Below are 27886 nucleotides of genomic sequence, written 5' to 3'. Positions count from 1 at the left end.
ATAAGATAAAAATGTACTTAGTTTTATACCAATACACTTAAAAATCTGGATCAACTCTGTCCACTACAGTTATTACTAGTGACATGTAGATATTGAACACTTGAAACATGGTGAATTTGAATTGACTTATCCTATGTGTAAAATACAAACTAGATTTAGTTTAAAAAATATAAAAACTGAATACAAATTTTAATATTGATTTATGAAAAAAATATATATTGATTTATGCTGAGATGACAATATTTTGGATATGCCGGATTAAATAAATATAAAATATTTTTAAAAATCAAATTATATAGTAAAATTGGTCCTTTTGTTTTACTTTTTTCTTTTGTTTTGTTTTTTGAAGGGATAGAAATCATGGCCAAAATGGACCCTGGGGCATATCATTGACCATCATGAAACATGCACTGATTTGCGAAATGTATTATTTTCCTGTGGCTGTTAGAAAAATTACACACTTAGTAATCTAAAACCAACATAAATTTATTGTCTAACAGTTTTCCAGGTTATAAGTTCAACACAGGTCCTACTGAGTTAAAATCAAAGCACTGGAAGACTGCATTCCTTCTTTAGGCTCTGTGGAATAATCCATGCCCTCTCCTTTCCCAGGTTTTAGACTCCAGCTGCATTCTTTGATGCATGTTCCCTGTCTTCACTTGGAATGCTATAAGACAATATCATAGATGGGGTGGCTTAAACAACAGACATTTATTTCTCAGGGTTCTGAGGGTTGGGAAGTCCAAGATTAAGATGCTGGTATATTTGGTTCATGGTGAAGGCCCACTCCCTCTCTGGTTGGTAGATGGCCACCTTCTCTCTGTGTTCACATAGCCTTTCCTGGATACATGTTTATGGAAATAGAAAGAGAAGGGTGGGGCAGGGGTCTAGTATCCCCATCTTTTCTCAAAAGAACACTAATAGTATTATGAGAACACCACACTTATGACATCTCAACCTAAGTTCCTCTGAAAATCTCCATCTCCAGATACTATCATACTGCCAATTAATGGATTACTAAAAATAATCTATTAATAATTGAACAATGCCCATCATCTTAAATAGATTAATTTTAGGGGGACACAAGTATCTAGTCTATAACAGTTCCCTTCCTTCACCTTCAAAGCTACCAATGAAGGACCAAGTCCTCACAGTCTCCTTTTATATTTCCCTCTTCCACTTCTAAAGAATCTTATGATTTCATTTGGCCACCTAAAAATCTATGATAGTCTCTCCATTTCAAGATTCTTAACTTTAATTGCATTTGCAAACTCTGTCCTGCCAGATAAGCTAACAAATTTATAAATTCTCTGGATTAGGACCCCAATATCTCTGAAGAGTCATTATTCTGACTACCACATCAATATGTTTGTTTATGTCAAGATTGCTGTAATAATCAATAGGTTCTGGTGCCACAAATCCAGTAGCAGTCATTAAGTTTGATTGAGTTTATTGATTGCCTTCAGCTCTATTCTGCTATTAATCTCTTTTGGGGATATAAAATGAAGACTGTATCACAAAGAGGAAGAGGAAGATGTGATAGGAGCTTGAATATGTAATAAGATTTATGATATGTAAATGTGAGAAATGAATTAAGTATGTGCCATTTGTTCTCTTCTTTTTAAGACATTTCTTTCTAAAGGCTTAGTGACAGAAGCTGCCTTATAGTAAAGATCTCTGAGTGCTCTTCTACTGTAGGCATAAGCTTTCTTTCCTGGGTGCAGCATATTAGCATTTAAGATTTCTATTTATCTAATGCTCTGCTGTTTGTCAGATAAAATGAAAATAAGCAGGGAGTCCAATTATTGATAAACTCAGATGTTTCATATTTGGAATCAATGTTAAAAACAAAACAAAACACTAATTGGCATCCTAAGGAAAATGTGTGCAACTTAGCCCCGATTCAACTGCATGTTTAGCCAAATTGTGAATGAATTACAGCCAGCTTCTGAACTCTTCTAGAGAAAGAGGATGGCATAGAGAAATTAGGAATAGTAGCTTTATAGGTAAAGTAATTAAATGTAACCTTAAGCATAAAAAGATTTTAAAAACGTAACTAGGAAAATAAAAACTCAAGATTTACAGATTAAATATGACACCCAATGGATCTTTTTATGTGGACCTTGGTTTGCAGATACTGATACCTCATATAGCGATTCACGTGATTTGAAGGCATTTGATGGAAGCTGTCTCCTCCCAAAGACTATTTGCTTTTGGAAGAATCCTAAGAGTCATTAGTTAGAGGTTTTTGGTAGAGTTACTTTCTGGTAATATGAAGATGACCTAAACCTCTTTACTTGAGAGATAGGAATCTGAGGATCAGTCTTTTAAAGATTTATGGGTTTGCTAGTTGCTAGCTCTGCCTGATACTGACTTTTTTTCCTGGGATCTTTCTCTGCGGTGTCTCTTAGAAGACAAGGTATCCAGGTATGAAAACCAATTTTGCAGACATTGTTTAGGATACTAATGGGGAAAGTCTTCAGTAACTTTTGTTGAAAGAATAGATTTCCTGAGTCCTTACAGCATTTAGTTAAACAACTGTAGATTTCTAGAATCAGAGCTAATATTCCTAGACACTCAGTTTAGTCTGTTACTAACTCATAAGCCACAGATGAACCACAGAAAGAAGAAATACCATAGACCATGCAGGTTTGAAAATCTCTGTGAACTTTGCCAACTTTAGTTTCAGAATTCCATTTTTCTGCCTTCCTAAAAGGTTGAAAGGATATGGACAGTGAAGTCTGATTAATTGACAAAACTTTGCCACATTATTTAATAAAAATTTCAGTAAAATCGTTTCCTTGTTACTAGAGATATAGGTTGGGATTCCCCAGGCTGAAAAAAAAGAAAGGATTTTCTCCATGCCAACAAGACACAAATAATGATCAGAACATATTTAAAATCTATTGCCAGCACTTGTTATGAAAAATTCATTTAGATTTTTACTGAGACATTTTACAGTTTTGCTAGGATTAATCTGGTGAAGTTTGAGACAAGTTATACAGATATAGTTATAAAGATATACTTACCAATTTTAGCAAAATGTTCCCCCAGCTATTGGTTAAATACATTGGTCAATTTGTCCTTAGTGTGCCAAGAAAGGTCAGCAGTTATGACTAAAGTTTATGTTAACCCACTGCCAGTAGAATGAAAGAGTTAAATCCTCTCTTAAATTATAATATATAGTTGACTCCTCAACAACACAGGTTTGAACTGTGCAGGTCTGCTCATACGTAGATTTTTTCCTATAAATATATCAGAACATTTTTGGAGATTTATGACAAATTGAAAAAGCTTACAAGTGAACCATGTACAAAAGAAATATTAAAAAACTAACAAAATGATAAGTCATGAATGCATAAATTATATGTAGATACTAGTGTAATCTATCATTTACTACAATGAAATATATATGCATCTATTACAAAACATTAAAATTTATCAAGACGTAGGCACACACTTAGCCAACTGCAGTTGAGAGAAATGTAAAACATAAATATACAATATTAAATCATAATTGCACAAAATTAACTGTATTACATACTGTACTACTGGAATAATTTCCTAGCCTCCACCTGTTGTTCTTGCAGTAAACTCAAGTGTTGTGAGTATTCACTTAAAATGCCACACAATGCTAATCACCTTCTTGTGAGTAGCTTGCCTCTCCAGTAAATTGTCACAGTAAAAGGTGATCTCTCATGGTTATGTATTTTTCATGATATGTAGTGCAATACAATAAAACTTGAAAAACACCTTCAGACTTATACAAAGTGCTGCTAGTGATGCTGAAAGTTCTTCCAGGAAGCAGAGAAAGGTCCTGACATTACAGGAAAAAGTTGAATTGCTTAATAGGTACTCTAGATTGAGGTCTGCAGCTGTGGGTGCCGCCATTTCAGAAGAAGGATCCATCTTGTAAACACAGGATTGTAAATTTGTGAGATAAACATAGTATAGTACGTAAATGTATTTTCTTTTCTTTTCTGTAGCTCACTTCATTGTAAAAGTACAGTGTAAAATACATATAGCATACGAAATATGTGTTAATGTTATCACTAAAGTTATACGTGAATTTTTGACTGTGCTAGGGTGGTGGGGAGGGGATAGGGAGGTTTGATGCCCCTAAACCTTGTGTTGTTCAGGAGTCAGCTGTACAATTTAAAATAATATGATTAAGGATTTCCCTGAGATTAAAAACATATTAAATGGTGGGAAGGATATTGATAGACCTCTGCATCTAGTGACACTATCAACTTTGACTGCACCTGTTTGATGAAGGAATTAAAATCTAGTAACAAAAGCATTTTGTAGATAGTTATTGTACCAGTCTTTGTTCTTGAACATGAGTGTGTTTTTTTGGAACTGAAAATCACACATTGAATGAAAGGCTTTATCTCAATATATTTTATTTACACATAAATTTGAGCTGTTTTTTGTTCACAAGTTTGGTTGATAAAAGAGCCCTCACAATAGCTTTAATTACCATTTAAAATAACCAAAAAAAAGGGATTTTTTTTATTGTTCTCTCTTTTATAGGGCAAAGGAGCAATGCTTTTGGTTACTTAGTATTCTCTCAAGAAAATTTAAAGATAGTTTATACATAGAAGATATTTTATCAGGTTATATTCTGAACTTGTGGGCCGGATTTGGAAAAAGGAATATCAAGTATGGTCAAGGGGACAAGAGAGAAGCATTTGTTATCATTTTTCAAAGTCAAAAATATTTAATCAGATAATATTTTAAAACCCAGCAATAATTAATAATGATTGGTATAATGTTTTTTGTCAAAATTATTAAATAGGAGCTAAAATTAAAAGCTTTATTTTTTGCATTAAAATAAAACTTTAAATATTTTGATGAGCATATTAAATCAACAATGCATGTATTATATTGAACCTGACTTCTTAATAAGTTGCAACCAAATCTTTAAGGATAAGTTTAAGCCAGAGAGATAATTTTGGGATTTGTCACCATAAAGATAGGGTATAATGTCATGTAAATAATTAAGATCACATGGAAAGACAAACAGGATTGAAAGAAGACCCAAAACCAAGGTTTGGGGCTCTCTCAGAATTTCTAAAAAAAATTCAGACTGAGTAAAGAAGGGTTGATCAGTAAGGTGAAATGGATCAAGGAAATGAAAATACTGAGATGAATGTTGAATAATAAATTAGATAGAACAGATGTCCCAGAAATCATGAAGATAAGTCACTTTATTAAAATGCATATTATAAACAAAGAAGGAATTAACTGTTCAAAAAGTTGTCTTGAAGAATTGTTTTGGGGGAAAATATAAAATAAACCTTATTTTCTAAAATACATTAAAACTAATTCCAAATGAATCAAAGGATTGTGTATAGAAATTTTAAATTAATAAAACAATATTAGTGCAGACTCTCTTTAATTATTTCCCTGATTGTTTTACCTATAGTAACTCATTTAATACTACTAACAACCTTTTCATGTTGGATACAGCTATTCAAATTTTCTTTTGTTATTGCCATAGCCTTCTAACCATTCTTCCACAAAATTGGGCACTAAAAGGTTATGAAATTTCCTTAATGCCACAGAGCTAGTTAGTGATGATTTGGCATTTGGAAGCACGTAATCTGTCTTTGAAATGTTCATTTTGAATTATAGCACTACACCATGCACTGAATCACTGAGGGTAAAAATGCACACTGTTAATAAGAAGGAGGAAGTCAATCTCATTAGTATTATGATATCTATACAGAATGAGAGTCCATTCCCCAAATTCACAAAATTAAAATAATAAAAATAAAAATTTATTGCTAGCAAATTTGCAGCAAAAAAGATTCATTCTCATATTCTGCTATGAGAAAGCAAATGGAATTAAATTTTTAAAGACATTTTTTGAAAGCCCTTTTTTTTTTTTTTTTTTTTTTTTGAGACAGAGTCTCGCTCTGTCATGCAAGCTGGCCTGCAGTGGCATGATCTCCACTCACTGCAAGCTCCGCCTCCTGGGTTCACGCCATTCTCCTGCCTCAGCCTCCTGAGTAGCTGGGACTACAGGCACCCGCCACCAAGCCCAGCTAATTTTTTGTATTTTTAGTAGAGACGGGGTTCACCATGTTAACCAGGATGGTCTTAATCTCCTGACCTCGTGATCCGCCAGTCTCGGACTCCCAAAGTGCTGGGATTACAGGCATGAGCCATGCGCCCGGACAGAACCCATTGGAATTAACCAGAAAATTGTTAAACTCATAGTTTTTTTGACTAACATTCTTCTTCCAGGTTAATGAAATGTATATATAAATGCCACTCATTGCATATACTTTTGAGGGGTAAAATAATTACTAAATTTATGTACACTACGAATACTTCATTTTATAAAATTGCATATATACCCATATGCAAATGAGCACAGAATCAATAGGGTAACTATAGACATAAAGTGACCAATGTAGGATATTTCATTTTATTTTATTTATGCATTTTATATATAATATACTTCTCGTTTAATATTTGTGCTAATTTTATTTAATTGAATATTTATGCCTTGGTTATAGAACAACTAAATTTATTTTCAAAGAAACTCCCGTTATTATTGTCTGCAACAGTAAAACTTGCAAACAATCTAAAAATTCAACCAAATACAACCATTTACAATTGTGCCTTAGTTGAATATATAATCATAGGAGAAAACACAGGTGATGAATTTTTATAATTTCATTTAAAATATAATTGACACAATCCCTCAAGTATCATATAAATTAATTGTATTGTTACTGTCTTGGGTTAACATTTATTTCTAGTTTTTTTTTCCCCTTAATATCTGATTTTTTCCCCATTAACATTACCTATTTGGATCATCAGAAAAAAAATCAACATTGCCAAAAGATAGATAATACCACAAGCGAAATATCTATAATAATAATAGGAAAATGCTTTGATTCAGGATGAAAGAGAATCAGTCTAGGAAAACAGCTTGGACCCTCTCATTCCTGTTAATGTCATCTCTGTGTTTAGCACTGCTACTATTCCTCAGCCCTTAAGAAATGCTCTATTGCTGGGCATGGCATATGGAAAACCAAGAAAAATGACTGGCTGCGTGGTGACAGCTCTCTACTCCTCATGCCAAGTTCTGCCAGCGATCTAAATATTAAATAATGGAAAGATTTTTGAAATCCAGGATGATTAGAGAAGTCATTTTCTGCAAGAGTGAAGCATTGTCTTTAAAGACGAAAATCTACGAAAATAACATTATTGAAATACTAGACTTGAGACTATTTTTCTGAATTACTGTAACTGTTGAAATAGGTCTTTCAGCCCATTAAGATAAACACCACACTTTTCATGATCTTCAGCTGTAATTTTATAGTGAAAAGTACTTGCTTAAAAGAGTTCACACTATCTGAAAGATGTCACATGTAACATTGACTGGCAGCCATTTCAGAATGGCAGACAGCCAATAAATCATTCAGAACTACGTGTCACTCGGTTTGGCTTTAAAATTGTATTCCTTCTCCCTTGATAAAGAACATTTCAATGTCAAATAGTTTGTTCTATTTAAACTTATACATCAACTGGAATATTGAGATACACAATAAAATTAATTGATTTGGTAATACATTTAGAACTTATCTAAAAACAGCAATATGTATTTGCGTGATAGATTTCTTTCACAAACCAATCAAGTTGTTGGTATCAAAGGCATGTTTTAGTGTTGATTTATGTATAGAGAAATTTGTGAAATTACATAAATAGAAATACTTCTTTATAAAATTCCTGGACCTTATGATATCTTGGTATTAAGAATCTTAAAGGAATCATTTTTAAAAATTCAAAAGCAAACAATTTCAATTTTACAAGAGCTAAGAACAAATCATTTTGTGATGGTCACAGATCGCTCTTCAAGAAAAGATTTTTTTCCCCGCTGGCTGCTAGGAGCAACATTACAAAGCAGCCTTCAGCTCTCAACTCCTTCAAAGTTTGCCTCAGCTGTAATAGTTGTCTGGCTTAATGTTAGGTCATCCTGGAGTACCTGACATGCAAACATGAATGGAGATGAGGTATAAAGCCCGGCCATTTTGACCCACCTGGGAGGATTCTGACAGGTCCTTTCAGCGCCTGAGAAACCCAGGGCTCACATCCTTTATATTCTGATTCTTCTGTAGGGGTTGTTCCCATGGGTGATACTTAATAAAGCTGCCAAATATACAGAGGCAGCCATGTAAATTTTTAGGGATTATTTCCAAAACTCTCATAACATCATATATATTTATTGGTTGTTTAAGTAGATTTTTGAGGAGTAGGTAGCAACGATAGAAGTCAAAGAAAGTAAATGTAGTTGTTAAAGGACTAGTCATCCCATACTTAGCAAGTACACAAGTTGCATATACACTATGTTCCTTCCTTAGAGCAAAGTATTTCAATGCAGTCGTGTGTGTGTGTGTGTATAACTGAACTCACTGTAGATTTTATTGGATCAGATATATGAAGAGACTTGGAAGACTCGGATTTGTCTGGAACTGGGTGAAATAGAGAAGGACGATCATTGACATAGAAAGCTCATTACTTTGTCCTTTGATTATAAATAGTCTTACAATAAAATGGCATCTCCACTGTCTGAAACACATTTTTACATTTGCTCTCCTTCTGAAATTATTTATGTGAAATTAACAAATCTGCTTATTACCTTAGAAGCAAATGTTCCCTAATTTATATTATTTATTGTATATTTGTAGATCCATTTAAAATTGATTTGCAATATAAGGAAATAAATGCATTTTATAAGTTGTTTGCTTTGTGTAGCGGATCTGGTTAACCATAGGACTATTGTTCCATTGAAACAAAATAGAATTAATCTGTTCAGGTAAATAGAACTGGAAGTGAGATTTGTTGTCACTCCTCCTCCCTCAAGTACTGACCAGTCTTTTAATTCACACATAACTAACACTCTATGCAATAATATTTTTTTTGTTCTCTGTCTTTTCAAATAGAACTCAAGCTCCATGAGGAGATATTTCATTGTAGGTAAGCACATTCTTGTCAGTTAGTTCTTTCGTGTTTATTAGCATAGCCCCTGTGTCTAGAACATTTCCAGGTATTCAGTAGCCATTTAAAAATTATTTGTTGAATGAATTGTTATTTTAAAGAACATCCATAAGTTTTCTGATTGGGCATGGGAATACATGCCCATCTTTGGACTGAATATCCATTTTTCCCTTCTTTTATCAAAATACTGGTTAAATGATAGGGACAATTGTTAGAAGGAATTTTGTATCTAAAAATATCTTCCCTCCTATGGATGTAAAAAATAGTGATAGTAGTTCTGGCTTTTATATTAATTCGATGTTTCAAAGTGTTTTTTTTTTATGACAATATTCTACATTCTTGAAAACCACTTGTTCATGTGAGTGCTACCATTTATGCTTGTGCAGCACATAAATATGGAGAGAAGATAAGGAAAAAGTTTACCCTGTGTCTCCTTCCCTGTAACATAGTTTACTATATTGATTTGCCACTTTCTACTCCTGAAGTAAAATTTTGCAACAGGCATTTGGGAAACGCTGGATATAAGAAACAAAATTTAATATCATACAAAGAGATAAGAGGTGACTTCTTTTTTATTTTTCATTTAGAATTTGTAGTCTAATTAAAGAAAATGCACATATATCTAAAGATAATCATGGATAATAAACTCATATAATTACTACTTTCAGTGGCTATAACAACAGTCAAAGCACTAACAGAAATGAAAAAGGTTTATCAGCATTATGCAAATACGTATCCTCTTTAAGAATTCCTGTTATAGTGAAAGCATTAAAATAATTCAACACATACAGAGACCATATACTTTGTGATCTTTTTTAAAAAGTATTCAAAATATATTTCTGTGTGCAAAACATTTTCATAATGATCTTGTTTAAATGAAAGTATTTAGAATAGCATATTGTATAATAATGCAGAGCACAATTATTTTTCTCTTTAGAAGACACATAATAAAATAGAATCATCAGTGTTTTTTCGTAAACATGAATCTTTAGAGTGTTACTTGATCCTGCATAATAAGGGTACTTTTTTGCTTAATGTAAGCATAGTATACTAATTCTTTTAAAATTCAGAAAGCATATTTACAGTCTAGGCAGATGGGATATGAAGGTCACACAGCATAAGCAGTGAAATATCTCATTTACCTAGAGTTTTAGAGAGAATTTTAGGAACTCTTATTTACTATCAGTGCATAGATAAGAGTAAACTATACAAAACTGTTTGCAAAACTCTCCTCTTTCTACTCAGAAGGATTTCCCTAGAATAATCATTATGGACTCTGTCCATCCTTCACTCATTCACTGCATGGGAACAGGTGCTAGTTATGAGATTGGTGAGTTTAGAAAGCTAACCAATTTCATACTTATTGTGCAATTCTCCACCAACTGTTGTGCGTTTCTTAATCATTTCCTTTCTTTTTCTTATAGAGAGCAGTCATGATGGTCTGCACTCTACACAATGTAACAGAGTGAAAGAGCAGGTTCTGGTTCTTTGGGGTAGTCCTGAAGCTTCCTAAGAAAGTTCACATCAGGTGATGGATAGGAGCAACCCTACAAAACCAGCCTTAGACTATTTTTCAAACAGTAAGTAATAAAGGTGACATTTTGATCTTTATCTGTTTAATTACTTCTGCTGTAATTCTATTGATTCTAACATTGAAGGAGCAGTAAATTTGTATGTATTATCAAACTATAAAACAATAAAACTATCAAATACATTATCACATCCTTATGTTCTTATAATATTGTTCTTTTTTAACAGTTTTTATTCTTATTTGTTCATTGGTTTGTCTTCATGTTATGTCTTTTCTACTATCAAACTGAACATGTTGACGTCATAGGCTATCAAAACTGTACATTTCTGATGCTAAGCATAGAGACTTAGCAAGAGTAAATATGCCAAAATGGAATGTTGTTAGCCATAGTGTGTATTATTATTTCTTTTATACGTTTCATCACTATTAGAAGAGTTTATCAGTTTTTGCCTAGATTAATGACACACAAACCATCTACAAACGAATCATACCTTATTTCCTCACTGCAGTTTTTAATGTTGCTATTTTTGCCTGTTAACATTCCATAGGTTTATCACATTGCTTAAAGTTTTAATTAAATTTCTTTATTGTTGTCATGAGAGATTGCTTTTAACCTTCCAGTGTGCAAGGTCTCATTTTCACTAACGTAATCTCAACTTTAGCTGAGCACAATACCACGTTTCCCAGCATCCCTTGCATCTGGATGCAACTGTATTAAAATAAGCTGTGTGAGGTCGGGCGTGGTGGCTCACTCCTGTAATCCCAGCACTTTGGGAGGCTGAGGCGGGCGGATCACGAGGTCAGGAAATCGAGACCATCCTGGCTAACGCAGTGAAACCCCGTCTCTATTAAAAATAAAAAAATTAGCTGGGCGTGGTGGCAGGCGCCTGTAGTCCCAGCTACTTGGGAGGCTGAGGCAGGAGAATGGCGTGAACCTGGGAGGCGGAGCTTGCAGTGAGCAGAGATTGCGCCACTGCACTCCAGCTTACGCGACAGAGCGAGACTCATCTCAAAAATAATAATAATAATAAAAATAATAATAATAATACTAACCTGTGTGAAACTTCTGGGATGGCTCCTTAAGTGCAGTTGACTCATTAGGGAGGTAGGACTTTTTTATTTTTCTACACTTTCTGCTGCTGTCCTGGAATGCAGACATCGTGTCTAGAAGCATGAAATTGCCTTGAAGATAGAAGTCATGCATTGAAGTTAGTAAAAGAGAAATGTAAGTATATAGGTTTCTGAAGAAAATGGGAAGCTTATGTACTAGCAACAGAATACATACTATGCAGGCTTCTTATGTGTAAAAGAGGAAAAATTCTCATTTTATTAAGTTTCTGAAATTAGATTTCTAAATGCTGGTTCTCTTTTTTATTGAAAGTAATGGCAAAAAAAATGGCGTTTTTTGCCATTACTAAATGCCGTGAATAGTGTCTGTTAAACACTGGAGATGATAAAAACAATAATTTTTCTGTTAATTATAAAAATCTGAACATTTTTCTGATTATATTTCACACATGACACGCCGTTTTATTTGCAGATTTTTTTATCCCCAATGTTTTTATTAATTTATTACCAACACAGCACACAATTCTAGTGGCAGTGCATTACCTCTGCAGCTGATCTTGAATTCAGAAGGCCTATTTATTGCATTCATTACTGCTTAGATGACATCTTAAATCCATTAATTAGATTATTATGCTCTATTCTATACATTTATTGATCTATAGATTTCGTGGACACAAGTTTCAAAACATACCGGAAAATTTAGTAATAGCTTTTTAGAATCTATTCTTCAACATAGTTATTGAAAGTGAACAAGAAGGACCTCCTCTAGATATTATGTTGAGAACCACTTCTTTGATTTGCTGAATATGTGTACAGTGGATACCATGTGGCTTTATTATGAGGAGCCACTTATGTGGCTGAGTTACAATTCACAAAACCTTGTCAAAGGGAAAATATCAGGACAAATTTACAAGTCACATGCCAAGAAAAAAATCTTTCTAAATGCTTATAAGAAATACCTTAATTAATGGGAGCCCTTCAAATTATATAAAACGTCATAAGTAGAATTTGCAACACAACCAGCAATTTGCTGATTGAAATATGTTCATTCATACTGACTTCACCTGCTGAATGGAATATTGTGCTGTACCGTCCTTAACTTTGGAGAATTAAGGAATATTCCCTTCTGGTGTTCAACGACAACAACAAAAGAGCAAGAAAGATATATTCTTAATTTTTGAAGAAGAATGTAGAGATACTTAAAAGAGACACTGAAGGTAGCAGAAAGAAGATTATTACCATCCCCAAAGTGTTTGCTCATTAAAACATTTTGTGACTTTCTTTGCCAATATCATACCTATTTGGATAATTATTTTACTATCCACACAGTTATGAGAGTGAGAAGAGGGAATATAAAAGATGGAACAAGAGGGAATCTGTGTGGCAATCACAGTAATCACCGGCTGGTTGGGATACTAAACTTGGCCACATCACAAAATCATGTTCAAGTTTAAAGTCATGAGAGAGGCCAGGCATAGTGGCTCACACCTATAATCCCTGCACTTTGGGAGGCCAAGGTGGGAGGATTGCTTAGGGCAAAGAGTTCAAGACCAGCCTGGGCAACATAGTGAGATCCCATCTAAAAAAATTGTTCTTTAAGTTAGCCTTATGTGGTGGCATGTGCCTGTGGTACCAGCTACTCAGGTGGCTGAAGTGGGAAGGTCGCTTGAGCCTAGAGGTTGAGCCGTAATCATGCCACTGCACTTCAGCCTTGGTGACAGAACAAGACTCTGTCTCCAAAAGTAAAAAACAAAACAACAAAAAAAGTAAAGTCACAAGAAAATGAGATGTTATTAAGGTTGTTTTATGTTGATTTTCAACTAGACCAGCATTTAGCCTATACAAAGGCATATACAAAATAAACCCTAAACCTAAATGGAATTCAGCAGCAGCAGTGCGGGTTAAAGAAGCCACCAGTTCCCTGGAGGCCAGAACCACAGGCCTGTGGCCTTTTTTATTGTTTTGACAGGGAGGTGGAAAGCAGGAATATATCTGTATTCAAGTGCCTGCTCTGTTGCTGTCTGAGAAAATTCGCGCTGTAGCACATCAAAGTTTTTTCAAATTGCATTTCTTAGGACATCTTTGGGGTTTACATAAACATTTAATAGAGCTGCCCTAGCCCCTGCCTACACACGACACAAAGTCATATGTCTAGTCTCATATGTATGTATGCTTAAATTGTAGCAGAAAGTTTGCTAAAATTTAAGTGAAGTAATGTTGAAGGTTGAATCATTTGAAACAAATTACCTGCACCAAAATATTCTTTGCTATACTGATTTCTGTCCCACCCCTAATGGGACAGAATTTTAATCTTAACTCTGCTTGTAATTAGGTATTTATATGTGTCTATTCATTTTTTGTAAGATGTCTCTTCAGAGATAAAATGAGGGTAGCAAAAAATAATTTTTACAGACATTTATATGGCTTTGATAACAATTGTCTGTTCTACTTATTTGACTGATTCTAAATTCTAAAGGTTATTTTACAGTTAGTAAATTATATAATTTTTATGCAACAATTTGCCTGCCAGGATTCCTATAATACTTGTCAGCTATCAGTAGGTATAAGTCTGTTAGCCTCTACTGTGAAGATAGTATCTCTTTAAGTTATAATGCATTTATGATTGTTAAGTTTCTAAGGTCTTTTTAAGTTACAGATGCTTCTGAGGATGATGGTTTTCAAGGAGAGAGTTCTTTGACAAAAAAAAGACAATATGGGACTTAGTGTTATATTAATTTACAAATTATGTTTTTGTTATAAAGAGATAAAAGGTGTGCTGTACTAGCTATAAATTACTGTATGCCACATTTTGTATGATTGTTTTCCATATTATTATAGAACGTGGCACTTAAATAGTATCATGAAAAAAATTTATTCATGAAATAATAAGACATTAATGAAATATGATTAATATATATTGACTATATTTAAAAATTATGTATTTCTAATCCTAAGCTTTTTAATGTGACATTATTTTTTTCTGTGACATAATTTCAGTTTAGAAGAACTTTAAATTTTAATAAGATTTTAAGATGATTCAGTAATGTTAACATACTTTTCTTTGGTAAATTTTGTTTGTTAACATTTTAGCTGCATTAATTAAATATTTATATAGCTAATTTTAATACTGATATTTTAATACAATTCTTAATTTTACTCCTGGCTTTCAATCATTCATATATGTTTTTAAAAATTGCTTTTTTCATTGCTTTACTTTTTAATTACTTTTATCAAAGTCTTAATCGTATATGGTTGATTTTAAAAGTTAAATATTTCTATAAGATTTATAAAGACAAACCGGGCGCAGTGGCTCATGCCTGTAATCCCATCACTTTGGGAGGCTGAGGAAGGCAGATCAGTTAAGGTCAGAAGTTCAAGACCAGCCTGGTCAACATGGTGAAACCCGTCTCTACTGAAAATACAAAAATTAGCCTGGTGTGGTGGCAGGCCCCTGTAATTCCAGATACTTAGGAGGCTGAGGCAGGAGAATCACTTGAACCTTGGAAGCGGAGGTTGTAGTGAGCTGAAACCATGCCATTGCACTCCAGCCTGGGCAACAAGAGTGAAACTCTGTCTCAAAAAAAAAAAAAAAATTATGAAGACAATAGAAATGTCCTGGCTATGTCTGTATCAATAGGTTTTTCACATTAAACCAAAGTCACAAATATGGTTTGATTCTAATTAATTCTAATGCATTTGCAGGTTACAAACTGTATTGTATTATCTAATTAACTGTTGATCCACTCTGTGTACTGTTGTATAAGTTGGGGTGATTAACTTCCACCTTTATTATGTAATTCAAATGTAGCATATAGACCTCAATGATAAGATTGATCATGGTGCATTTAATCATTAATTTATTATTAATCTCTTTTATCCTAGTACTTAGAGAGCAGATTTTTCTCAACAAATATTTAAGCAATAATTAAATAAAATAGGCCGGGCACGGTGGCTCATGCCTGTAATCCCAGCACTTTGGAAGGCCGAGGCAGGCGGCTCACCTGAGATCGGGAGTTCAAGATCAGCTTGACCAACATGGAGAAACCCCGTCTCTACTAAAAATACAAAAAATTAATCGGGCATGGTGGTGCATGCCTGTAATTCCAGCTACTGGGGAGGCTGAGGCAGGAGAATCCCTTGAACTCGGGAGGCGGAGGTTGTGGTGAGCCGAGATCGTGCCATTGCACTCCAGCCTGGGCAACAGGAGCGAAACTCCATCTCAAAAAAAAAATAATAAATAAATAAAATATAGCCTTGTGTCAATTAGCAATGAGGATATGTTCTGAGAAGCGTGTGGTTAGGTGATTTTGTTACTGTGCAAACAACAGAGTGAGCCATCTGTAATGGTGATAGAAATTTTTCAGCCCTATAATAATCTTAATGGGCCATTGTTTTACATGCTGTCTCTTATTGATGTAAACACTGTAATGTGGCACATGATTATATAAAAAATATGAATCCATTCATTATTTATGCATTCATCCATTTGACCTATGGTAGTGTCCTATTGAAAATGAGTCATCATAATATAGAAATCCACTATTAGTTGTTTTCACTTTCTCTTTTTCGTGGGGAAGTGTGAGTATTGATTTTAAAAGTCTAAAGAATGGGGTATACACACAATCAATTATCAAGCACTGGCACCTTGTGCGAAATAATAAACCCATCTAAGATCCTAGCAATTCATTCAGAAAATAAACCTGGAAATATATCTTGGATATGTCAAACGTTATTGTAAAAATTAATGAAACTAAGCAATGGGAATGTGAGTAGTAAATTATTGGAGAAAATATTATAAAATTTACTTTTTTAAATTTCAAAACTTTATATTTCCTTCTTTAAAACTGAAAATTTTTGTGTACATATCTAAAACTAATTGTGTCACTTTTCATTTTGTTACAATATAGAGTAATGCTTCAAAATACAAACATAATAGATAGAGTCAATTACTTAGGGGAGTTTAAACCTGGAGGTAACATTAGAAATAGAAATAATAAAATGCAGTGTTTTTGGATTTGTCTGTTAAGATGATTTTAATCCAGATCATATTTAATGGTTTACATAGTTGTATATCAAATTTGGTTTCACAAATAAATTATATAGTAAATTTAAAAATACAAAAAATGCATATTAAGTTATAATATACATTCTATAACCTATGAATCCATATAACTCGGGCAAGAAAATTACATAATTAAAAATAAAACCTTTTTGTTCTGAATTACATTTTAGGGACAGCTATATAATTCACACTCACAAAGGAATCATAAAAACTCTAGGTACAATCTTGTCAGTAAAAATATTTGTTGTATCATATGTATGAAGTATACAATTGATTAAAAAATGACAAGGTCTGCCTTCTCTCCAATGGCAGGAACAGAAGATAATGGCATCTAAGTAGTCCTGTCTCCTTTCTTTTTGGCATTGATTTATATATCTTCACTGGCTTTGCTGTTTTCACTCCAATAAAAGATTATTTAGTAAGCCAAAGCAAAACAAACAAACAAACAAACAAACAAATCCTGTGAGCAGCCACAAACTGAAGGACTATGATTTTTAGTCAATGTAAGTAACACAATAATTTTAGGTTAACCAATGTGTCAAAGAGAATGAAGAAAAATTCTTACAAAAATGAACAAATAAACTGGTCTAGGTCAACATGTACTCCTTTTAAAGAGAGTAGTCAACTGATATTAAAGCCTACGACATAGAATGTGCCATATGGAGTATGCCATATCAAAATATTTCTGCTTTTTCTTTCTCCAACTACTGCAGACCCTAATTATCTCCTTATCCGATCACTTCAAAGTTATTCAACAAATCATAATTATGCCATTGTTAGCATCAGAAACTGAAAGCCTACTGTCAAAAGTGATCTAAACTATCACTATTTGGATTTATTATCAATTTAATTTACTTATAAAAAGATGGACTTTCAATTTGAGAATGACATAAAAATCAATTCATTCCTCTGTGCATCCGTATTGTGTCATTGGTAGTTTAAGCTTTTCATCTAATATTAGATTGCATGCAGGATTTTATATCTAATTCCTCTGGTGGATGTACTTTAGAAAATGCAAAAATAAAATGCAGCAATTCATATTGGCAGATTTACTATTGAGACCAATGCTTTCTTAAAGGTTTTGTTTAAAATCCTTAGTTTAGCAAAACTGATAAAGATTTTTGAATATCAGAGCATGTAAAAGAGATTCTTACATTAAATCTGGCATATTTCTTATATTACATATTACAATTTACTTGAACATGGCTATCTGTAAAACCATATATATGATCCAGAAGAGACTCAAACTAAATTAAGTTTTAACAGCCATCAATTTATTTTAAAATGACACAGTCATGAAAAATGATCTATCAGGGTTTATAAATCTTATTCTGTTAGCTATTGCTAGAGATAGTCTAAACATATTCCACTTGGAATATGAGATCAAGGCAGAGATTTTCTATTAGTAATAATATTCAGATTATTTTTATTTTAATGTATAAATTTAAAATTCTTAGAATATTTTCAACAATATTTTCCATTTCTATATGTATTTAATTTGTAAACAAATGTAATTACTTTATTTATTTATTAACTTTTATTTTCAGTTCAGGGGTATATGTGCAGGTTTGTTATATAGGTAAACCTATAGGTAAATAGGTATACAAATTATTTTGTCACCCAGGTATTAAGCTTATGTGTGTTAGTGAAAAATGTTATTACTTTAAATATCCAAGTTATTCAGCTGCATTTGATCTCATTCTTTAGTCCAATATAAATAAGAGTAAAACAATGACATTTAAGGCCACCAGGCTATTCTCATTTTCGGAAAGAATGCTGGATTACATTACCAGCATATTAAATGAGAATATCAAGGTATAATATCCCCCTAGAAATTGTCTCACCTTCACTACTATTGACATTTTTGAAACTGATAATTTTGTTGTGGACTGTAGCCTTGTATTATAGGAGGTTTAACAGTTTTCCTGGACTGAACTTACTGGATGTGAATAGCACACTCCACTACCCACGGTAATAAGAACTAAAATTGTCTCTAAACATTGACAAACGGTCCCTGGTAGTCAAAATCACCCCTGGTTGAGACCGTGTTGTTGAAAATAAAACAAAAACTTTCACATCAATAACTATGTCAGGCTGTGTATATTAAGGATTAACATTAAGACAATATGGAGCAGGCACTACATGAAAGCAGTGACGATTTGGAATTAGTGGCACATTATCCTAATAATTATCTTAATATAGTGACTTTAATATCTAAATATCATTATACAGAGTTTTTCATAGATTTTTTCATTAGTATAACTTATGATGTTGTGTATATTACACTGTGTATACCGTTATTTTGAGAGAAAATTTTGGGAGATTTTGCCAAGGTATTTTCAATTATAGGTGTTTAGTTAATACATTCTAAGCAAGTGGGTCTCAAAAAAAAGGAATTTAACACCCCACATTCTTCTTCCCATCCAGTGGACATTTGTCAATGTGTACAGATATTTCTGATTAAAAAAACTGTGAAAGAGAGGGTGTGCTACTGGCATCTGGTGGTCGAGGCTAGGGATGCTGCTAATCATCTTAGATGTATATGATAGCTCCGCACAATGACTTTGAGAAGCCCTGCTCTAACACTACTGCAGGATGAATTTTAAGCACAATTATGAGAGAGGACCTAGAGATTGAATTTTAAAGGAGAAAATATAATTGCAAAAGAAGAATGAAGATTGTTATAACAGGGACAAGTAGAAGTTAGAAGAAAATGTGATAAAGTAAATCTACATTTTAGAATAGTACTGGAAGTTATTATAAGGTGTTACAGACAAATCTGAGAGTTCCATAAGTGACCTAAGAAATTATGGACACTGCAAGACTAAATAATCCTTCATTTAGGAAGGAGCTTAAAAATACTTTCTCAAGCATGCCAAGTCACAAAAATATGAGTTATCCTGAGCTTTTTTTAACTGTAAGCTTTCAAGTCATTGTTTGGAATCTTCAGAACCTCTCTAGGGTCTGGGATTTAAGAAGCAGTATGTAGATAGTGAGCTTAAGATGCCAAGCACAACATATAAAACTATAAAAATCCATATGATCTTGAAAGCTTAAATGGAAGCCCAGCACAAAACAATTGCTGGGTATATTATTGACATTATCTGAAAGTATGTCAAACAAACACATTATTTGTTAATAAAGATATGAGAAAGAAAATTCCAAGGAGTTTCTAAAAAGTGAACAACCACAAAATTTCAATGGCTTACAACAAAAATTTTCTTCTTCTCATTCATGTTACTTGATGGAAAATCAAATGGCTGCCTGGAGACAGCGTGGAGGGAGAGATTGATTACTGAGGTGCACAAGAAAACTTTTCATAATGATGGTTGTGAGTGTAGTGGTATTTCCAAAAGTATATACATACATATTAAATTTGACCACATCACACATTTCAAGTATATTCAATTGACTATGCATCTCTTATTATACCCCAGGAAAGTTGAAGATATGACAATGAAAAAAAATTCTTCCACCGACTACCCATCAATTTTCTTCTCTCGTTAGCCTCACAAGTTTCACAGTTAATTAAAGGAAAGATGCAAATATGTTCAAAGTGTACATATTCTGAGGCCCATACCTTGTCATTAGCTCAATAAAGAGAAACATTGTCCATGGCATGAAGTGAAAACCTGCACACTCCCCATATGGCTTCTGGACACTCTAAGACATGAACACACTTTGGAGGCTCACCCCGTTGTCATTCATTGTTCTTAGAGCTTAGATGAGAAAAATACAAAAATAAGATCAAAAGATGACATTTAGATGCCCATAAAGAAAGATGTGTTGCGAACTGGAGAGGTCAGGGCTTTAAGTACTGTAACTTACTGTATGTTAAAGTACTGTATGTTACTGTAGAAACTTACTCATTTTCCCCTCAGAACAACTCTATCTCAGGAGGTGAGTCTGAGAGCTACTGTTTCTTTGTAAAGGTTTTATCTGATCAGACCCACTGTCACCATGTCAGTCCCACTGCCCCTAAATGGTTTGACTCCTGATGTTTTGATTTCAAAGACTTCTGATTCTAGCTACATAGCTGTGTCCATTTCCCACCTTACCACTATTTACTTTGAATTTTGTTGCATGCCGAGACCAGTGACTGCCACAAATGTGACTGTTCCTAGAACATGCTTTCTGCTCTGATCTTTAGTCAGTGTGCAGACTCTAACATAAACTCCTTTCTATCGTATTTTCTTGAGTCCAAGAGCCCATAGGTTTTATAATGCACTATCTTATGTCCCATTAAGCAAGTAAGTAGTATTATGGCTAATTAAACGAAGACATACCACTGAATTGTAAAATGCATCATGTTTTCAGGAGATATGAAAATATGAAATGTATGGGTCTTGGAATACATGAACTGTGACAGTATCTTTGGAAAGTGCATTCAGTGTGTAGCATTGCTGAAGATGTCTTTAAGAGCTGAGCTGCTTCCTTTAGTTTGGAATACGTATGTAAATTATTTGCAGAGGATATTTGTCTCTTCTATCTCATCATTTATTTATTCAATCATTCGTTGATATCAGTATGGACTAAGGAAAATTATATTTTTTGGTATAATCCAAATATAATACTAATTAATTTATTGTGTTGCTAAAATTATTCCAGTAATTGAAAGGTCATTCCCTTGGCCCCTGTGCTTGTTTGACAAATAGGTTTTTGTTCATATTTTCATAATTTCTGGCACTACAGGATGTTCCAGGCTCATCTTGTGTATTTTATTCCTCATTCTTAAAATCAGCCACTTTCAAAGATGCCCTTCTTTCTATATAAGAAATCAATATTTAAGTGCTAGGTGTACTTATAGCTAAGGGAGTATCATTTTTTTCATAGCTCTCTAACATGAGAGAGCAAAGAAATATATGTGTATATTCTTACACAATGTATAGGCAGATATCTTTAAATATTTCTATTATGTAACCATCTATATTAGTCCATTGTCTCATTGCTATGAAGAACTACCTGAGACTAGGTCATTCATAAGGAAAAAAGATTTAATTGCCTCTCAGTTCCACAGGCCGTACAGGAAGCATGGATGGGGAAACCTCAGAAAACGTACAATCATAGCAGGAGGCAAAGGGGGAGCGGGCATATCTTACATGGCTGGAGAAGGAGGGAGAGAACTAAGGGGAAGATGCTACACACTTTTAAACAACCAGATTGTGTGAGAAGTCACTCATTATCACAAGAACAGCAAGAAGGAAATCTGCCCCATGATCCAATCCCCTCCCATTGAACCCCTCCTTCAACACTGGGGATTAAAACTGGACAAGAGATTTGGGCGTGGACAAAAATGTAAACCATATCACCATCTATGTCTACATTAAGCTAAACATGGGTTCTTACTGATGTCGCTATCTCTAACCTAGTCCCACAAGCATCACTACCTTCCTGTATCTCTAAACCCCCACTCCAACAATAAAAATCCTGACTCTCACCATCTGACATCTATTTAGTTAATTGTTCACTTCCAGTATATGTGTATAGCTATACCAGATTGATAACCTGCCCTTGGTAGAAGAACATATTTATCAACTAGATTAAATGCCTTGTACAAGTTTCTTTTGCCTTTCATCTTAAGAGAGTGCACTCATTTTCAATATCACTTTGACCAGCATCCTTTCCCTTAAGTCCCTCACTGAAGTTATTTTGTATGGTTCCTAACAGAGCTAGATAAATTTGTAACAGTCTGCATTCCATCCTGAGATTCTAGTTGTAGAATTAATTTTTTATTAAAAATATAACTATTATTTTGGTAAATATTAGCATTTCTGTGCCACACTACTATATATAAATATCAAAAAAAGGTCCAGGAAGCTATAGAAAATTTAAGTAAAGTGCTGAATGTTGAACCTAATAATAACTTGGCTAAAGTAAGTACAGAAAGCAATTTTTATTTGTGTTAGTTTATGGGATATAAATATCATTTTGTTACCTTCATAAAGTACATGGTGTTGAAGTCAGGGTTTTAGAATATACATCACCTGAAAAATGTACATTGTACTCATTACATAATTTCTCATCATCCCCTCCTCCCACCCTCCTGAAATTTCCAAGTCTCTTTTGCCTGTCATTCCATATTCTCTGTCCATGTGTATACATTATTTAGCTTCCAGTTGTAAGTGAGAACGTGCAGTATTTGTCTTTCTGTGTCTGATTTGTTTCACTTAAAATAATGACCAGTTACATCCATGTCATTGCAAAAGACAGGATTTTATTCTTTTTTATAGCTGAATAGTATTCTAGAGTGCATATATGCTAGTTTTATTAATCTGATCATCTATTGATGGACACATTGCTATTGTGAATAGTGCTGCGAAAAAATATGGGTGCAGGTATCTTTTTCATATAATTATCTGTCCTCCTTTGGGTAGATATCCAGTAGTGGGATTGTTGGGTGAAATTGCAGTTTTATTAAGAATGTATATTCTGTAGTTGCTGGGTAAAATTTTTCTGTAAATGTCAGTTAGGTCTGTTTTGTCTAAAGTTGAATTTAAGTCTTATGCTTGTTTATTTGTTTTCTGTCTTGACGATATGTTTAATGCTGTGAGTGAGATGGTAAAGTCCCCCATTATTAATGTATTGCTGTCTATTCCTTTTTTACGTCTAGTAATATTTATTTTATGAATCTTGGTGCTCTAGAGTTGGAGGCATATGTGATTAGAACTGCTATATCCTCTTACTGAATTGATCCCTTTATCATTATGTAATGGCCTCCTTTGTCATTGTTATACTGTTTTAGGTTTAAGTTCTGTTTTACTTGATATAAGTATAGCTATTCCTGCTTGCTTTTAGTTTCCATTACATGGAGTATCTTTTTTCATCTATTTACTTTAAATCTATATGTGTCTTTACTTTCAGTCTGTATGTGTCTATACATTTCTTGTAAGCAGCACATTTTTGGATTTTTTTTAGTTTGTTCCATCAATCTACCTTTTTTTTTTCTTTTTTTTTTTTCAGATGGAGTTTCACTCTGTCATCCAGACTGGAGTGTAGTGGCGCAATCTCAGTTCACTGCAACCTTTGCCTCACAGGTTCAAGTGATTCTCCTGCTTCAGCCTCCCGAGTAGCTGGGATTACAGGTGCCAGCCACCATGCCCAGCTAATTTTTCTATTTTTAGTAGAGACAGGGTTTCACCATGTTGGCCAGGCTGGTCTCAAACTCCTGACCTCGTGATCCACCCACCTCAGCCTCCCAAAGTGCTGGGATTACAGGTGCAGGCAACTGCACCTGGCCCAACATCAATCTGTATCTTTTAAGTGGAATGTTTAATTCATTTATATTCAAGGTTAATATTAATACATGAGGTTTTCTTTCTGCCATATTGCTGTTTGTTTTCTGCTTGTTTTAAAAGTTCTTTGGGGTTATTTTATTGTTGTTTTTTGCTTTTCTTTCTGTCTGTCTTTTTGTCTTTGTGGTCTGGCGGAAATCTGTTGTGTTGCTATTTGATTTCTCTCCCTACTTTGTGTGACTGTTTTACAAGACCTGTGAGTTTGCTACTTTCATGTGTTTTGATGATGATGAATGTTGACCTTTCATTTTTGTGTTTGGGACACCTTTGAGTATTTCTCATAGGACTCATTCAGTGGCAATGAATTCCCTCAGTGTGTGCTTGTCTGGAAAATACTTGGAATCATTTCAAGAAGATTAGCAATGAGTTATGTCAATCAGGCCATTGGTGTGTATTTGGTGGCACATTTACTCTGTATTGTTTCACATCGGAACCATCTGAGTTAAGTTTTATTATTTGCTCTATGTTGCAGATGAAGAAACTGAAGCTGAGAGAGGTTTAGTGAATGACTAAAGAGGTTGTCAGGCTGCAGGGGAAAGAAAAACCTGTATCACTAGCCTGCAATGCTTCCCAAAGTATGCAGCTTATTATTATCAGTCACTTTATGAGCACAAAATGCTGTGCTATATAACAAAATAATACAATGTACATATGTATAAAAGTTAACATATACATATCAAATTAACATAAGCATAACTTTAATCACATATATTGATAAACAAAAATATAAAGTAATATATGGTAATGACCCAACCACTTGCCTAAGTTACATGTATTACAGAAGTTTTGAGGAGGGACTTCAGCTGTGTGTGAATCAGCAATTTGGATTGTAAGGTTGATTACCCATTAGTTCAGAATTTTAATAATTTAAAATACATTTATTATATATTTAATAATTTAAAATACAATTATTAAAATGTATTTTAATAATTTAAAATACAATTATTAAAATGTATTTTAATAATTTAAAATACATTTAAAATACATTTATTAACAATTGGAAGACCTTATAATAGACGGGGAAATTTGATAGATGAATAATGCTCAGGAGATACCAGCACGTTTTGGAAGGATATTCCCATGAAGAGCAAAAGTATTGTGGGAAGTGTGGGAAGTGTTATGGTGTGAGAGTAATATAGGTTCCAGAATGTGTTTATATTGTTTTATTGGAGGTGTTGGGGAACCTTTCATGGAAGGTGTGTGGTAGACTGTGTGGACAGGTATCCTCAACCTTCATTCCACTCTTCTTAAAGTTGAAGAGGTTAGAAAATTAAAACAAGCAATGCAGCTTCCTTTGAGCCAGTTTTATGAATGCAGCTTAGACCACTTATCCATTCTTTGCATGTGAATTAGACTTAGAAAAATGGAAAAGATCAAAGCCTGCCTTGCTATTGTTGATTCTGGCAAGTGAAATCATGGAGACAATAGTTCAGCAGTGGAAGTGGTAGGATTCAATATCCTTGTGCCTAATCACCAGTTTCACGGGCATAAGAAGCTTAAAGTTTTAATAGTAAGAGCGTCTTTTTGACCCAGGATTGCAGAAATGATTGCGTGCCTTTGAATTCAATAACTCAAAACCTTCCTCCATGCCACAGTTACAACCATACTTTAGTTATTTTAGCTCTTCCTATTGTATATGTATGAAATGCACTTTCTGCTTAAGATACCTATTGTGGTTTTTATTTCCCGATTAAAACTCTGGAAAAATGTAGCACTTAAATTATGTTTGTAGAAATTCACTAAGCCAATAAAGCTAAAGGGGGAGAGAGTTAACCTTCTCTGCCCCCTTTTTATCAGAAGTTAGTTGTAGAAGAAATACACAATTTTTACAGAATTTTAGCACCATCTAAGTTTTGTAGACAAAGAATACACAATTTTAGCACCATCTAAGTTTTATAGGTCTGGAACACAGAGTGGTTAGATGAGCATTTCAGGAGCACTACAGTTGCAAAGTTAAGCAGTCACCACAATTTTATGTGTCATACAAAGATTTTTAACTTTATGTTTAACCAATGAGCCTAGAAGCAAATGGTATTTCCATCAATAATTGTCTCATATAGAGTGTTTTGGAAAATGAAGTTATTAATACATAAAAGCATGTTTATACATTTGGTTTCTAGGTATGACAAACCTATTTCTTGGTAAATTGCAAGTCCATTGCACCTGTGTTCATAGGCTCATTTGCCTAAAAATCTTGGGTTTTTTTCTGATGATCTATTAAATTTTCTTTCTGATTATCTTTTCTAATGCTGTAATAGCATTTCTAACACTGTAATGAAAGAGAACAAAAGTACATGCTTGCTCATCATTTACTAATTCAAACCATATATATTGAATACATCTATGTAGCAGGTACTGTGGTAGATGTGGAAGATAGTTGAGACAGATAACAAGCCCAACATAATGGAGCTTAGCATCACCACATAAAAGAGTTTTTTAAAAATCATAGATAAATGAATAATAATTATAAAGACAAAGAAATTCTTGCAATATAATTACATATAAGCAAATTTAGGTTGTGATTAAAGATTTTGATATTGGTCTTCTGATTTGGCTGTAGGGGGAAGTGTTTATAAGTCATCCCAAGGAAGAAGCAATTCTGATGAGAACTACTCAATGGATTTGCAATAACAATCCAAAGATGGAAGAAAATACTTCTAAGTAGACAAAATGGTAAGTATAGAGAATCTAAATTAAGAGAGAGCTTAGCTTTCAGATGAATTAAAAGATCATGGTGATCAGAATGTAGAGACTGAGGAGAAACAAATGAAATAAAACTAGAAGGACACGTAGAGATTTGTGGGTCCATTTTAAAAATTTTATTATAAATGCACTGATACTGTTCTGAACATTTTCTTAAGCATGGAAATTCAATGATTACAGCTATTGAAAAATATAACTCTTAATTTTGAGAATGAAATCGGTGGAATTGCTGGGATGAAAATGTCCAATGCAAAACAGGAGGCTAATTTCAGAAGATACTGCAAAATTGGTCATGATGGCTCAAAATGCTGTTCGTAAGAGAGAGAAGAAAATGAATAGAGTTACATATGGATGAGAGTAAACTGACAAGGCTAAATGCTAAAATGTGGGTAGTGACAGAACGTAGGTGTCAAAATAGACTTCCAGGAAAAGAAAAAATGGGTCTACAAAATGAGCCAAATGCTGATCTGGGTTACATGATCCTGAGCAGTTGCGGATGTAATTGGTTAAGTAAAGTAAGTTCTTAAGATAGATTTGGCCTGGCGCTATACATTCTAGAGCCCGTGAATATAAGTAGGATATAAAACCATGGGGGTGACTAAGGAGAGAATTTGGCAGAAGAAAAGGAGATATGAGATGAAATGCAGAGGAAATTCAAACTTAATTGGCAGGTGTAGGAAGGCAAGGAGATGACAAGGGAACTGGAAATGAGTAATCAGAGAGAAAAAAGTAAAAGTAAGAGTAGAATGTCATGGAAGAGTAGAATGATCATAAAGCTTTTCAATAACTGGAATGTTTCAAGAACAGGGAAATGGGCAATAAAAAGAAGAAAAAAATAGTGACCAGAGGGTATAGCAATGTGTAGATATTCATCTTGTGTTAGGTTTGATCGTTTAGACATTTTATAATAAAAATCTTTCCCAGAGAGTAATAAAATAGAAGTGAGGTTAGAGAAAGAACATACGATTTAGCGAAAAAGTGGGAAAAGTTAGGAAATGAAGAATAAATATGTTTAAAGATAATGTTATGGCTACTCAAAGTGCAACCTCTATTTTTTTATTATTTTTAATTTTCATATTTAAAAATAGTAATTACCACTTTTAAAAATCGTCCTCTTATTTGTTACATAAGAAAATGCACTAGTTCAAGCCACACAGAATCATTTATATTATGACTGTCGAAACATTAATAGAATTACTGGAACTATTAACCTAA

The 27886-nt window shown here is 33.5% G+C and overlaps 1 long non-coding RNA gene across 1 annotated transcript; it reads left to right on the top strand.

Annotated features, from left to right (window-relative positions):
- Positions 1–8960: 8960 nt before the first annotated feature.
- LOC105553737 lies at positions 8961–27653 on the top strand. Its single transcript, XR_001008206.1, has 3 exons — positions 8961–8994; positions 10440–10595; positions 26529–27653. It is a non-coding gene; the product is annotated as an uncharacterized LOC105553737 (long non-coding RNA).
- The last annotated feature ends 233 nt before the right edge of the window (positions 27654–27886 follow it).

This window comes from Mandrillus leucophaeus, unplaced genomic scaffold, assembly GCF_000951045.1.
Source record: "Mandrillus leucophaeus isolate KB7577 unplaced genomic scaffold, Mleu.le_1.0 Scaffold606, whole genome shotgun sequence".
Classification (NCBI taxonomy): Eukaryota; Metazoa; Chordata; class Mammalia; order Primates; family Cercopithecidae; genus Mandrillus; species Mandrillus leucophaeus.
This window is presented reverse-complemented; position numbering and strand designations above follow the sequence as displayed.